General features: G+C 37.5%; 1 long non-coding RNA gene across 4 annotated transcripts; it reads left to right on the plus strand.

The window, feature by feature from the left end:
- Window positions 1-1,770: 1,770 nt before the first annotated feature.
- LOC129422614 (uncharacterized) lies at window positions 1,771-8,707 on the plus strand. 4 transcript variants are annotated; one of them, XR_012371208.1, is made up of 10 exons: window positions 1,771-1,994; window positions 2,665-3,207; window positions 3,311-3,487; window positions 5,195-5,254; window positions 5,391-5,471; window positions 5,606-5,659; window positions 5,821-5,907; window positions 6,070-6,108; window positions 7,939-8,026; window positions 8,184-8,707. It is a non-coding gene; the product is annotated as an uncharacterized lncRNA (long non-coding RNA). The 4 variants fall into 4 exon arrangements; XR_012371209.1 differs by lacking the exon at window positions 6,070-6,108 and having other exon boundaries at window positions 1,772-1,994; window positions 5,821-5,923; XR_012371206.1 differs by lacking the exon at window positions 6,070-6,108 and having other exon boundaries at window positions 1,775-1,994.
- The last annotated feature ends 1,478 nt before the right edge of the window (window positions 8,708-10,185 follow it).

A 10,185-nucleotide genomic window follows, 5' to 3' on the forward strand; every position in this document is an offset into this window, starting at 1 on the left:
CCCAGATTACATTAGAAATTCTTAACTGGTATTCAAATCAACATTCTGACGTGCTTGTGTCTATTGGTTACATTTGCTATATTTTTGCTGGTTTGGTGCAGCCTCTTTTATTCATGTACCGAGTGGGGAAACTGAACTTCATCAAATGTCATTAATCTAAATTCAAACTTACTTAATATTTACCAAAATTATTTATTAATTTGTTAAGTGTATTAGGGATAGCCACATATGTCCGTGGCATAGTCACATAATTTTTTGCTCATTTTTCCGCGGCATTCTCACAGATCTCCGCATTTTTTTACCTGCCATTCTCACGGATTGGCTACTCAACTGTTTTGTCCTATTTTCTTACCATTGTCACTTTGGTTTAGGCATGCCTACCCAAACCCAACTCTAACCCCAACGCCAGGCGACAATTGTTTAAAGTTTAGAAAATATTTAAGAATACATCAGAAAAATTGTATAAACCAATACTTAAAGTGACATACAAACGCAAACACCAAATCTGACTCTGGGCCGAGGCGACAATGGTTTGAAAGTGGAAAAAAGCAGTTGAGTAACCAAACCATGAGAAAAATGCGGAGATCCGTGAGAATGCCACGGAAAAAATGAGCAAAAAATACTGTGACTTTCAAATGGAACTTTGTGAGATCATGTTGGGATAGCTCAACCAAAAGTTTAAATTCTGTCATAATTTTCTCATCCTCGTGTTTTTCTAAACCTCTATGAATTTCTTTTTTCTGATGCACACAAAAGAAGATATTTTTATAAATGATAGTAAGCACACAGCTGATTGTAACCATTTACTTCCATAGTTGGAAAAACAAATAGAAAACAAACATAAACACCAAAAGAAAAAAAACACATTGTACAAAAGTACATTTTAGGTGCAATTCACCAGTTGTCCTGCAGGTGATGTCATGCACTCACAGATTTAGGTTTACTCATATACCTAGTATGATTTTCAAGTACTACTTATCTTATGATGTTAGTTTTTTGGGAACGAAAGCCCTGTTATACAATAGTTAGCATGGTCAATCTCAATAAAAACCTGATTATTTTGAGTTTCTATGAGTGCTTATTTGCTTACTACATATTGTACAGATTTGTCATTTTCACGTCATACCGTAACTATTTTCTTATTATTTAAAGTAGCTTTGTGAAGCTTAAAACCTTGCAAAAAAGTAAGGAAAGTAAGAGCATGCAGGTGAGTAGATAAGAACATACACATATGACTTCTGTTTGTCACCAATGTGCCAGCACGTTTTCAGGCTTTCACCTGCGTTATTTTCATAATATCCAATAATAACAGCTGTCAAATGATTTTTCTCTATTTGCATGTCATTTATTTACTGATATGCTTTATGAGGAAGTATCCTGCTGAGTCAGTCTGTTTATACAGCATGCCTATATATGACAGTCAGATTTATTTATATATTTGCAGGGGTTCAGCATCCACACTGTAATACATAACACATCAAGACAAGACTTCTGAAAAAAGGCACATCTTTTCATGTCATTTTATGTAATTTTTTTCAGCTTTTTAACAATTTTTGATTGGGTTTGGGGTTGTCATATCATTGTCATAATTGTCACGCAATCTGTAATCTTAAAAAAAAACTTTACATTGTAAATTTTATTTGACTGTATCAATCTGAGTCAAAACTGCATGTTTACAGCAGTGTAAATAAACATATCATTGAGAATGTAAAAAAGACATGAGTACAAATGGGTCATGTCAGCATCGCTCCCAGACAGCACGTTCAGTCTTACCGACGTCGGCAATTGGAGGGCACCAGCGGCAAAGTGTCGGTTGGGTTTTTTCCCCTGCACACAGAATAAAAGTAGGTGGGTAAACGATCGGCGCGATGAGTCTGCAGCCGGAGATCGGCAGAGGAACCGCGAGCAACCTTTATGCCGACCGCGCCTCTTTTTTTCTTCACTAGATCTACGCAGTTGTTGGTCCACATCAAGCCGGCAGTGTAAGCGCGAAGGTATGTTGATTAAATATGATTGTGGAAATGTTTTCGATAAACGGATGACAGAAATTGGCGTCGGAGGCAACGTTACATGTTTTTAGACTTGGTTTGTTGTTATAACTGTTGACTTGGGGTGCGTTTCCCAAAACCATTGTTGCTAACCTGTTGTGTTAGCAACTAGTTGGTTGGCAATGGAAAATAAGCAACATGGTTTTGGGAAACGCACCCCTGGTTAGTTATTATTAATATGTTCGCGTATTAAATATTTTTCAGTGAGTTGTTTTAGACAGTATTTTTGACGTGAGGGGATCGTTCGGTAAACAGTTAGGTAAACGGTAATAAATTGACGGACTGTCTTTTGTCTACACAAAAATGACATCTGTCATTTTATAATATGGACCCCTTACACTCTAAATGCATTTTTAATGATTTTGTCTAAGTGACATGCTTAAAATTAAAGGCAGCTCTTGTTGTGCGTTTTTATGGTAACGTTAAAAGTAGACCTGTCAATCAAAGAGCTAGTTTAGTGCACAGCCACTGTAGACAGTCAGACAAAGTGGTTATTAAGTAATAAAGTGATAGGAAGTAAGTGTTTTTGGACACACACCTATTCATAAAATAGAGCCTTTATTTAACCTTTGTAATTTAAGCAAAATAAAATGTCTTTTCTGTTTTTTTCACTCAGGTAAATACGATGAAGGCATGGCTTGGTGGCCTCCAGAACCTTTTACAGCCCACGTGATCAAATAGCTTGCGCGCGCATTTCGGCCACGGAAGTGTTGTTGTTCCCCGGTGGTTCTCTAACCTGTTAGCAACTCAGAAAGTTTATTAAAACGGTTTCCCAGCATCAAAATGTCTGGTTGTTGCGTTTGGTTGCACTAATATAATATACTAATATACGTATATATGTATCTGGCCACTTTATATTTGGCCATCTGCTAATGTCTTCTATCCACTCCACTATAGTACACGGATCTGGTAGATGTGTTGAAAAAGTTGATAAGTCAACTTTTTAAAATAACTTTGTCTGTGTTACTTCACTGCTGATTCTTACCATACTTCCGTTGCCAAACTGCGTGCACCTACGTTGCCACATCATCATTGTGTACAAAGAGTAAAAGGGTCTATAAAGACTCATACAAAATACTCCAAAGTTTTTTCAAGAGGACATCACCCAACCCATCTAAAGGATGAAAACAATACTCTTGTTGAATACTACATGAGACAAGTGAGAGTGGGGGGCTATGTTGTTCTGATGTTACTCATTGTACTTTCTATGTTCGATGTGATCAATATGAAAACTAATCTTTGTAAAAACTTTTCATTTACAGACCATCCTGACTTAGATCACCATCACCACCATCATCCCCTGCATCGTGCCCTTCATCAGACACCCAAAATGCACCACAAACATCACAGGCGAAAAAGAAGAAAACGCACAACAAACCTTCCAAAAAACCCTCCTCCCCCTTCCCTCCTACCTATGGCTGGAAACAACATAACAGTTGGCAAGTTGAATTAACTATTTTGACCTTAAAGGCTTATTTTTCTATCTTATTCACTGTATCCCCATAGTTAGATAAGTGCATACATACTCCTTTCATCTCTGTGCGTGCCGTAACTCTGTCTGATGCACCCACCGCTAGCTTAGCTTTGCACAATGACTTGAAGTAAATGGCTCCAGCTAGCATGCTGCTCCCAATAAGTGACAAAATAATGCCAACTTTTTCCTATTTATATGTTGTGATTTGTATAGTCACAACATGTACAAATAACAAGGTCATGTGAGACACAGCCATCTATTAATCCCAACATACAGGGAACTATATTCTCAGAAGGCAAAGCCCGGCTACTTGGGTGCAGTGATTTGCTAGCAGCACCTGAGAAACCCCCGGTGAGGAGCAGAGAGTTCGGTCAGAGTTGTGCAGTTACTCCCCCCAAGTAGCAAGTGCTTCACCTTCTGAGAATATAGTTCCCAGTATGTATACTGTTAAAAGATGGCTGTGTCATGACCTTGTTGTTTGTACACGGTGTGACTAAACAAATCACAACACATAAATAGGAAAATGTTGCTGTTATTTTGTCACTTATTGGGAGCAGCATGCTAGCTGGAGCCATTTACTTCAAGTCTTTATGCTCAGATAGGCTAGCGGGGGCTGCGTCAGACAGAGTTACGGCACGCACAGAGATGAAGGGGTATGTATGCACTTATCTAACTGTGAATGAGCTAAAATCCCAAAAAGTCAGCGTGTTCCTTTAAGTTTCCATATGTCCATTAGAAAATTGGGGGGATAGTTCACCCAAAAATGAAAAATGGTGTCATTAAGGACTCACCCTCATGTCGTTCCAAACTTGTAAGACCTCCGATGTTTTGTGTTTGGTCCGAGAGCTTTCTGGCCCTACATTGGGAGTCTATGCACGGTGTGCTGTCCATGTCCAGAAAGATAATAGAAACATAGTCAGGGTTGCCATTTGACATCGGTGGGTCAGTTGGAATGTGTTGAAGCATCCAAAATACATCTTGGTCCAAAAATGACAAATTTATTCAGCATTCTCTTCCATGTCTATTGTGTAGCGCATGTGTCTGACTAAAGTCTTGTGACGCAGATGGCGTGTTATCCTCAGATATGTTTGTGAATTTTTTTCACATTTACAGCATTCGTCTCCCTCAGACTGTAAACGAAGCTCGGGCGCACAAAAAAAAGCGGGGACGCACCTAATAACACATCAACCACGTTGTACGTCAGCTGCGTCACTGCAGTCATGTGACTTTAGTCTCGTGCGCGTTCAAAACAGAACCGGAAGAGAAGACAATGCTGAATGATGTCGTAATTTTGTTATTTTTGGACCAAAATGTATTTTCGATGCTTCAACACATTTTAACATACCCACTGATGTCAAATGGCTACTTTGATGATGTTTTTTTATTACCTCTCTGTTCCTGGACAGTATACTGTGCATAGATTTTCAATGGAGGGTCAGAAAGCTCTCAGACTAAATCTAAAATATCTTAAACTGTGTTTCGAAGATGAACGGAGGTCTTACCCTCATGTCGTTCCAAACTCGTGAGTCATTAATTACATTATTTTCATTTTTGGGTGAACTCTCCCTTTAATTACATGCTCATACTTGTAATTATGCCTGATAAGAATTTGTAATCTTTGTGTTTAAACCTTTTTCGAATTTTAATCCTTGTTTTTAAATGGCCATGACAGTGACAAAAAGGAAGCAGCCTTCTCTAGCCCACCCAAGTTTCCATCAAAGGAGCAAGCCTAGTAAGACATTTTATGTGTATAATGCTGCACTTCTCATACAGCGAATATCAGATGTAGATATCTAAGGTGCAAATCTTATGGTTGATGTGCCTTTTTGATCATCTTTCTGTTGTAACCTTTTTTAATCTTCTTGAAGTGTCAGTAAGAAGAAAGCTGGCTAACCCTCCCACCCCTTGTTTAACTCCTCCAGCCCATCCCACATCATTGTAGAGTGAAGGTAAGTGTACCCTATATAGTAAAATGTACTCCACAGGTCCACAGCACATACCATAGTTTGATGTTCCAGAGATATGATTTTTGAGTTTATATTAGTAGTGTGATCAGTAAACCAAGGTTTTCTGTCTTTCCAAGAGACTGCGGTTAATATTCAGAAAGAGGCGCAGAGAACTGAAGGCTTTCCTGACTGTAAGCCATTTAAAACGCAGACAATGAAAACACTGACACATGTGTGTGTGTGTGTGTAGAAATGTGTGGCAATTACTCAGCCCACTGACATTAGTTTATCTAATTGTGATAAACTTGACTTACTGTTCACTCCAATAATTTCGTTTTTCTGTATTTTCTAGTGACACCGAATAATAACGAAGGCCTGTGTGCTTTGCAGCAGCCTCCACGTCACCCTCTTCCAGGGCTCCGTCAGAGGACTAACGATAGTAACATATTTTACATGTAATGTATGAATCTGCACTTTTTACTCAGAACATCATACTGAGGTAGTAAAAGAATAAATTTCAGAATAATTCAATAGCAAATGAATTAGGGCAAGATTTTAAAATCAAGCTGGATCTGGGCCATTTGTGTTTTTTCCATTTAAGTGATTACATCAGTGAATGAGGACCTTCTTCGTACTGAATGTAAGTTTCCGTTAAATATGTGATGCATAGACCCTTTTACAGCCCACGTGATCAAATAGTTTGTGCGCGCATTTCGGCAACGGAAGTGTTGTTGTTCGCCAGTTGTTCTAACGTGTTAGCAACTCAGAAAGTTTATTAAAACGGTTTCCCAGCATCAAAATGTCTGGTTGTTGCGTTTGGTTGTACTAATATAATATACTAATATACGTATATATAAAGAGTTTGGTCCCAAATAAATGCCATTTTTGAAAAAAATGAGTTGCTGCCAGAATCAGTATTATATCAGGTCAATATTAAAAAGTAAATTCTTAATTTTAAGCAAAATCCAATATACGCCGTTTTATTCTGTCATCTTTTCTCCCTTTTTTCCCAAAATGCAATAAACGCCACTCCTCCTTTTCTACAGAAAGCCATAAATCCGCTCCACAGTTTGCAGCGCACCATTGCAATGTAAACAAACAATGGCGGCGCGTTGAGTACACGGAATACTAGTTTTCCTCATCTACTTTGTACTTCGTGATCAACAAACAAACAAAAACAAAATAATACTTTAATAGCATTGATAAACCTGTGATGGTTTTCTGTGACGGGAAAGAAACGTAAGCCATCAACATCTAATAATTTACGCAAGAGACACTCGGGAGACGGGTGCTTGTTTGCCCGGGCCGACAACATCAAGTTTCTGTCATGCAAACACATTGACCCCAGGGGATCTTATGAAAAACTTTCCATAATTTTACTCAAAGTCAACGAAAATCGAGCAGGACCAAAACATTTTACAGCTGATCGCTGTGAAACACGTTAAGCGACGATGTCAAGTATAACCGCATCAATGACAGTGTTCTTAATATCACAAAGTAAGTGTTTTGATTAATGCCATTAATGTTTATATTTTTAATTGGTGTGTACAACTAGTCAACTAAATGAATAACATGGCAAAGATGAATGCACATTTATAAAGGCTATTGATTCAATAGATTTATAGCATTTTGAATAAAAACTTGTCATGAATTTATTGCATTTTGTGGAAAAAAGAATCTGTTTTTATAATAAATCTTTGAAAATCAAGTTATGGATTTGAAATTTTTTTATGTTATTATAACCTAAAGATGCTATGTGAAAGTTTGTAACAGAAAATAGTGGTTTTCATCTTGTCACTTTCTTGGTATAGAAAACACGTTTTTAACAAAATTTGTCAAAATGGATTTATTGGGTTTTGGAACCAAACTCTTCATATGTATCTGGCCACTTTATATTTGGCCATCTGCTAACGTCTTCTATCCACTCCACTATAGTACACGGATCTGGTAGATGTCAACTTTTTAAAATAACTTTCTCTGTCTGTGTTACTTCACTGCTGATTCTTGCCATACTTCCGTTGCCAAACTGCTCGTGCATACGTTGCCACGTCACCATTGTGTACAAACAGTAAAAGGGTCCATTGGGTCTTTTACTGTTTGTACACAACTTGTGGCTGTAAGCGCACTTGAAAAGTTTGAGAGCAAAAAGCCTACATACTGTTTAGCAGTTTCACAATCTAATTTTATCATTTCATAGTGACAACCGTTAATTGGCAGCAGGAAGATGAATATGAAGGGCTGGGCTCTCCTGAACATAAGCTGTTTAGCATGCAGATCAAGAACACACTGAGACAGGCACACACACACAATACACAGCGCACACACAGCACAGTCCTACATAAAATGGGGAATGACAAAAATGACAGAAAAAGTTTTAGAACCACTGCTGTGGGGTCACTTATTTAGCTCTGTTAGTTGGACCTGGGTGATGCTGTTCTTTGTGTAACGGGACTTTTTCTGTATTTCCTAGTGCCACAAGATGATTGGCAGCAAGACACACCCAGTGATGAAGGGATGTGCTCTCCTTAAATCACAGCCTATTCATCAGGTACTCCTGAGTAAGTCCTACAATGTGTTGAAACAACATGATTTTATTTTTTGCAAAATGCTCTGACTTTTCTGAATTGTCTTTTTAGAAACCATCCACGAAGATATATAGACTTTTGTGCTGTCTTATTTTTTTCTGTTGCTTATTACATTATTACATTTTTTTAGGTGCTGTGTTAAGAAATCCTGCCTACAAAGTTCCACTGAGGCTGATATAAAGATGACTGTGAGAAACTGGCTGCGGCTGTCTGAGCAGAGACAGGAATGGGGGCGGCAAAGGCGGGACAAGCAAGCATCTTAAGTGAAATAATTGATTGGACTGATTCTGGAGTATGACTTATTCTGGAGGGAATTTCTTATTTTTGTTGCAGTTTGCTATGGGACGGTTTCAAGGACAGGGATTAGACTAGTTCTAGACTAAAATAAATGTAAGAGCTGTCCAAACTGAAAACAACTTGCACTGACATATCATAAAATACATCAGTGTCTTTTGTGATGCTTCAAAATGCACACAAGTAATGTTTTTATTAAGACATGTTATTAAAACTAGTTATATTTCAGAATTAAACTAAGGCCTAGTCCCGGTTTAAGATAATCCCTGTCCGGGAAACCACCCCAAAGTGTAATTTGTGGAGTGTTAAAATAAATGAAACTGCCTTTGCAAAAACAAAGTAAAAAAAAAATTCCAGATGCCCTTCTGTTTTGTTATTTCTCCTGGAAACTCACTGATCCATTTTTTTCTGTTAGACTGACATTTACCAGGTTGTCATATTGTTTATGAAATACACCCTACACATAACAATCACTTACTTTCAATTTAAACTTTTTTTGTCATAAAACCTGGCAACTCAAAAGGAAGCGGCTGCAGACTGCGCAGCCACAGACGGAGTCTTGCATGCAAGTGGGCTAGTTGCCTACTTCTCCACTAGCTCTTGTCAAATTGTTAGGGAAGAAATTTTATGATTAACACAACATAAACTGTTATTGAGTGTTGATTGTTGTTGATACACAATATGAAATGAGTTAGCCTGCAGGGGTCTCCAACATTGTGAGCAAGGGCTACAACAATATGTATAAAACAATCTGGAGGGCTACTTTTTTATTTATTCTACTCAAAACTTTTTTGTTTTACTTACTGATTTTATTTTATTTTACTTTTTGATATGTTTTAGTATTGTTTAATATGTTAACATACGTAAACCAAGCCAAGTTAATATAAAACATATGTATGTAATAAATAAATATTACAATTGAGACTAATAGAATGTGCTGGCACCATGGAGACCCCTGGCCTAAACAAATCAATTATATAACGGTGGGATCCTGACGCCTCGCTCCCTTTAACACTGGAACAGCTGCTTTATAAGCATGCCTTGACGTTTACAGCGATGCAGCCGAAAATCAGCTGTGTTCAATGGGAGAGCGAAGCGGATCGCGCCGCATATAGGTCATAATAATTAGGGCGGGTTTACGTTGGCTCACGGTCGGCGATCATTCTAATGCCACCATCTTCCCGATGTCTTGCCTATTAGCTACCGATCTCCATAAGACATCTCACCGAGGCACTTTATGTCGGGCAAGTACATGCGCCCCAACGTCGGTAAGAGCTAAATTGCTGTCTGGGCTCCTTATATCGTAAAGATCAAATTTGATAAGATATTATCAGAGGTGTACAGTAGTGAAGTGTTTTTATTTTCTACTTAAGTATATTTTCAAGTATTCGTATTTTATCACTGGTTTTCTTTGGAAAACATTCAAAGCATATTATTATTATTTTCACTACATTTCATAAATACAAGGTTTTTTTACATTAATATTTAAGTCACTTAATCATCTAGTACTTTCTTACGTTTACTTAAGTTACTTGAGTAAAAGTACGAAAGCACACAATTTATATGTAATTGGGTATTAAATACATTTTGATATGTAAAATAAATAAATAGACAGGATGATTGTAGGCTTTAGATTGGAAGTATTTTTTCCCAAGACAACCGTTCTGATAAAGTAAAAATGCTTGGAAAATATAATTAAAATACTACTAAATAATGTTCTGTTAACATTACATTAAATTAAATTTACATACAAGGCCCTCCTACCCTGACTGAACACCTCAATTTTCCAAAACCATATACTGTATCAACATTATAGACAGTTCCCATATGCTCAACAT

Source organism: Misgurnus anguillicaudatus, chromosome 9 (genome assembly GCF_027580225.2).
Source record: "Misgurnus anguillicaudatus chromosome 9, ASM2758022v2, whole genome shotgun sequence".
In the NCBI taxonomy this organism is placed as follows: Eukaryota; Metazoa; Chordata; class Actinopteri; order Cypriniformes; family Cobitidae; genus Misgurnus; species Misgurnus anguillicaudatus.